Raw genomic sequence first — 6000 nt, forward strand, 5'->3', positions numbered from 1 at the left:
TGGATGATCACCGAGTGTTCAAACAGTGACATCCAAGTCTTGAGGACAGTCAAAAATGTGGTGTCTACAGTTGCCCCTCTTTGACAGAACTCGAAAATCATAACAATGACGGGAGTGAGTGTCAAAGCCCAGAGACGACCCATTTTTGACAAGGTCGAAGACTTAGACAAAGCATGTAAGACAATAAAGATATGCGCCCGAAAGTGGGGGCAAAATGCAACTGACAATGCATAGAGCCGAGCATAACTTACGATCATGCAAAGAAAGCTGTAACGAAGCATAACATGCGACAGTTTTAAGCAATCAAACACAAATCCAACTACATTACAATGCAGAAAGGATGTAAGAGAATTATGTAATTCTCGCTACGTTTCACGTAGACAATATGATACCTGTCCGGTTCGTCTGGTTGCGCCAGCCTCAAATGAACCGTACATACAATATCGTGCCTGTAAAAGAGAGAAACTTAACAGGTACAATATTGTTAGTAACATACATGACAATGCAAGTTAAGATTGCGTGACAACGCAAGAGTAGGAGTGCATGACAATGCAACTTATGCGCAAAATGATATGCAATATTTACAAAACTATGTACAAAGAATGCAAATCATATGCAATGCTTTTGAAACATAATCAAACCATAAGCGGTTCAAAACCACACAAATATCATAAAGATGATGGAGATGCAAAGTCCGTCTACCATAGAAAAGGTGCCGACACCCTCAAACCACAATACCAGCAGTGGAATAGGCGCGTACACATGCAGAACTATGAGTTGTGCAGACGGACACAAGATACAAGTAATTGGGTGGGATGATATAAGTGAGGCATGCTCTGCTGAGGAAAGACCATGATCCTAAATGCTGGACGCAACAAATTACACTACAATGTAATATATACAATGGATAAGGCATGCAGCCAAAACATATCTTGCCTAAGAAAGGCATGGGCACATACAAACCGCGTCTAAACACAGAAACGGTCCCATCACCCTCAAAGCACAATACCAGCAGTGGAATAGGCGTGTACACATAATATCATAACTATGCTTCGACGTGAAAAATATGGGCACATACCAGACCAAGCTCAACATGGAAAGGCGCAAGCCATAGATGGACGTGATGCAGTGAATGCATGCAAGCTACAATGCAATATTTACAATATGCAATGAATGCAGTGGATAAGGCCTACGGCCAAACCGTATCTTGCCTAGGAAAAACATGGACACATACAAGCCGCGTCTAACACAAAAACGGTGCCGTCACCCTCAAACCACAATACCAACAGTGGAATAGGCGCGTACACATAATATCATAACTGTGCTTCGACGTGAAAAATATGGGCACATACCAAACCAAGCTCAACCTGGAAAGGCGCAAGCCATAGATGTATGTGATGCAGTGAATGCATGCAAGCTACAATGCAATATTTACAATATGCAATAGATGCAGCGGATAAGGCCTACGGCCAAACCGTATCCTACCTAGGAAAAGCATGGACACATACAAACCGCGTCTAACACAGAAACGGTGCCGTCACCCTCAAACCACAATACCAGCAGTGGAATAGGCGCGTACACATAATATCATAACTGTGCTTCGACGTAAAAAATATGGGCACATACCAAACCAAGCTCAACGTGGAAAGGCGCAAGGCGTAGGCGGGGGTGATGTAGTAAATGCATGCAAGCTACAATGCAATGTATACAATATGCAATGGATGAAAATGTAATATTTACCATGATGCATGACATATGCACTATTTACAATCGAATGCATGACAAATGCATGTTGGTTTTTTGTTTTTTTTTTTTTTTTTTTTGAAAAATGCATGAAAATGCAAATGGAGGAAAAATGCAAGATAATGCATGTTTTTGTTTTTTTTTTCGTTTTTTTTTTAAATGCATGATAATGCGAATGAAACGAAGAATGCATGATAATGCATGTTTGTTTTTTTTTTTGTTTTTTTTTTTTTTTTTTGTAATGCATGAAACGTGCATGATAATGCAAATGAAACGAGTGCGTGACGACGCACGTCTTTGAGACGCATGACAATGCGCATGATTTTGAATGCGCGACAATGCGCGTCTTTTGAAATGCATAACAATGCATAATGAATTTGAATGCGTGACAACGCGTGGCTTTTGAGATGCATGGCAATGCACATGATCTTGAATGCGTGACAACGCATGGTAAGGAAGATGCATGACGATGCATGTAAGGTGCGCATGACGATGCGACCTAAAGAAGATACATAATAATGCCAGCATGATATGCGCTACAATGCACAAGGTGTGTGCATAACAGTGCGAGTGAGGGATGCATGACAATGCAACCTAAGATAAAATTCACCAAGAGTCATTCGGGCACGACAAATACCAAAGGACTTGCACCTTCAGAGGATTTAAGGTCTCCTAGACCGAGTGTATTTAAGGTCTCGCCAGACCGCATGGAGGTGCACAACAATGCAAGTCGGTGTGCGCATGACAATGCACAAGGTGTGTGCATAACAATGCGAGTGCGGCGTGCATGACCATGCAACCTAAGATAAAACCCGCCAAGAGTCGTTCGGGCACGACAAACACCAAAGGACTTGCACCTTCAGCGGATTTAAGGTCTCCTAGATCAAGATGCATAACAATGCAAGTATGATAAGCATGACCATGCATGATAGAGAAAATGCATGACAATGCAACTGGAATATGCATGACAATGCAAGGGGACTCAAATGCACGACAACGCATGTTCTCTTTGAAATGCATGACAAATGCATGTGAGGTACGCATGATGATGCGTGATAAGGACCATGCATGACAAATGCATGTGAGGTACGCATGATGATGCATGATAAGGACCATGCATGACAATGCATGTAAGGTGCGCATGACGATGCGGCCTAAGATGAAACCTACCAATAGTCATTCGGGCACTACAAACACCAAAGGACTTGCACCTTCAGAGGATTTAAGGTCTCCTAGACCGAGATGCATCACAATGCAATTGAAAGTGCGCGACAACGCAATCCGAGTGGGAAGCATAACAATGCGACTCGAGGCAAGCATAACAACGCTATGAAAGCACAAACACGTGTAAGTAAAGAACACGTGACAACGTGCACAATGCGTGAAGATGTAGACCCATGTAAGTAAAGCACACGCGACAACGCATACAATGTGTATAGAAGAAACTTGAACACATATAAGTAAGGTAATACGAGACAACGCATGCAATGTGTATAAAAGGAAACTTGAACACATGTAAGAAAAGCGTAACGCGACAACGCATGCAATGTGTATAAAAAGGAACTTGAACACATGTAAGTAAAGCATAATGTGACAATGCATGGAATGTGTATAAAATGAACTTGAACACATGTAAGTAAAGCCTAATGTGACAACGCATGCAATGTGTATAAAAGGGACTTGAACACATGTAAGTAAAGCATAACGCGACAACGCATGCAATGTGTATAAAAGGGACTTGAGCACATGTAAGTAAAGCATAACGCGACAACGCATGCAATGTGTATAAAAGGGAACTTGAGCACATGTAAGTAAAGCATAACGCAACAACACATACAATGTGTATAAAAGGGACTTGAACACATGTAAGTAAAGCATAACGTGACAACGCATGCAATGTGTATAAAAGGGAACTTGAACACATGTAAGTAAAGCATAACGCGACGACGCATGCAATGTGTATAAAAGAAACTTGAACATATGTAAGTAAAGCATAACGCGACAATGCATGCAATGTGTATAAAAGGAACTTGAACACATGTAAGTAAAGCATAACGCGACAACGCATGCAATGTGTATAAAAGGAACTTGAACACATGTAAGTAAAGCATGCGGGTTAACGCAAGCAATGTGTAACCTCCTGTGAGATGCATGAACACATGTAAGTAAAGCACACGTAGAAACGCATGCAATGTGTGAAGCAAGCAAGGTATGAACACATGTTCAGCATAAGTATAGTAAAGGCATGCTACTCGCATTTGTTGAGATGCAACCAAATCGAGACGAGGCATTTGTTGAAAGCAAGACGCGTGACGAGCGTGCTTATTACAGTGACATGCGGAACTCGCCAGATAAAAGGATACGGGAAAGGACACAGTTTGCGCGCACCGAGCATCACACATAGAAGACATGGCTCGAGGTCAACACGAAAACCAATTAACATTCCAAAGCGCACTTTCTTGCACTATCTCGAGTAATAAAGGTGCCAAACTGTATAATTGACCCGAACCAAAGCGCAGGAGGTGCATCAATCACAAGGGAAGGTTACCGGTATCAATCTCGATGCTCTGTTGCCCTGCTCTCCTTTTGCTTTACTTTCCTTTTCTCTTTTCTGGTAGCTTGAGTACCTTGTACTGCCGCAGGCAGGTTTTATTTTCTTCGAAACTTTGTACTTGAAAAGATGATGAAATGAAACAAACTTTTTGCCTGAAAAAGTGTTACATTTGTGTATTTTATACATCGCATCGCATCATATTACACAACAATGTAAATGAGATTGATCTTTTTACTGAAAATCAAACACTTGTATTGTAATAACCAGGTAATGAACCAACTAATGACAAAACAACTCATACAACCTACTGCTCATTCTGAACACACAGCCCATAACATAGTGCTTGGTTTACTCTGCATATAGCCTATACACACAGTTCATACAACGCACTGCTTATTCTGAACACACAACCCATTCTGAAAACTGTTCATTCTGAACTCATAGCCCATAGCAGCATATTGCTCATTCTAGATACACTATTCATTCTGAACTCTGCAGAAATTGAAACACAATTAGATGCTCCAAAATTCTTACTTCGCAATCCGGAACCCAAAAGCTTCAGATAGGTCCAGGTTTTTCTGTTCACACTTATCGGGGGTGGACCCTGCAGTTTTATGAAAGAACCAAATTATGTTTTGCACAAATGTGGGGAATGGCACAGCACTCTGAGCACAAAATGATTTGAGGAAAGGGTTTTCAACCGGGTATTGAGCCTACGACTGAACACAGCGAAAAGGACTCAATAGAGAAAACAAAAAGGCACTCAACCTAAACAAATCGAGTAACACTCGAGACGACTCAAGACAAGAATCGAGACAGTCAAAACAAAAGACATGACACACAGACGTGTTATAAAAGACAAGAGACCTCTTAGTTTGCAAGGAGCCAGGTTCTTGGGGTATTGTTTCCCACCCTCTTCTCATTTGTGATTCTCACATCACTCGGCCCTCAGGCTCGGTTTTTCTCTCAAAATCCCTTTTTGCTCACTTTTTTCTCGACTTACACCTCTCTATTCTTCACTCTCTCATTTTTCATCCCTCCCCAGATATGGTCGGTGAAAAAACAAGAGGTTGTGGGTTCATGCCCAACACTATTAGCTCGCAGCTACTTCTTCCGGCAACGTCTAGTCGATGCTCCGGATGAGGGAATGGAGTATCTTAATCCATTCCGACTCGTGCTTTGTACTTGGCTTGATACCTCGTTGCTAGGACGGTAAGAGAGCTTTCAGCCGTTTACAGACAGCTCTTTCTGGCAAGTATGCTGGCGATGGGGAACAGACAGGAAGCCTGACTCAAATGTGCCCCTAGTTCATCATTTTGACCATTTTTTGTTTTGGTTTTCTACTAAAATAATTTTAACCAAAATGAGAGTCAGATTAACATGCATGTTCGATTTTCTGATTTAAAATTATGCAAGTCAGGCTATGAGCACTGAAAATTTTCCTTTTTTGGGTCCAAGAAAATGGTCCAGTTTTGGAAAAGATGGAATAATTTTCGAGAAAATAGTCAACGTTCAGTAAAAAATTCTCAAAAACTATTTTCGCAAATGGCCACTGCTCAACGAGCGTAGAACTTACTCTCGAGATGCACAACCTCGAATCGGAGGCAATGGAAAATTGCCTCCTATTCTAAAGGGCACAGCACGGCAACGGAAAGTTGTCCCTTGTCTGGATAATGCCGCAGCATACTGTAGTTAGTCCTCAT

Source organism: Camellia sinensis, chromosome 15 (genome assembly GCF_055761805.1).
Source record: "Camellia sinensis isolate YWXY chromosome 15, ASM5576180v1, whole genome shotgun sequence".
NCBI classification, from domain to species: Eukaryota; Viridiplantae; Streptophyta; class Magnoliopsida; order Ericales; family Theaceae; genus Camellia; species Camellia sinensis.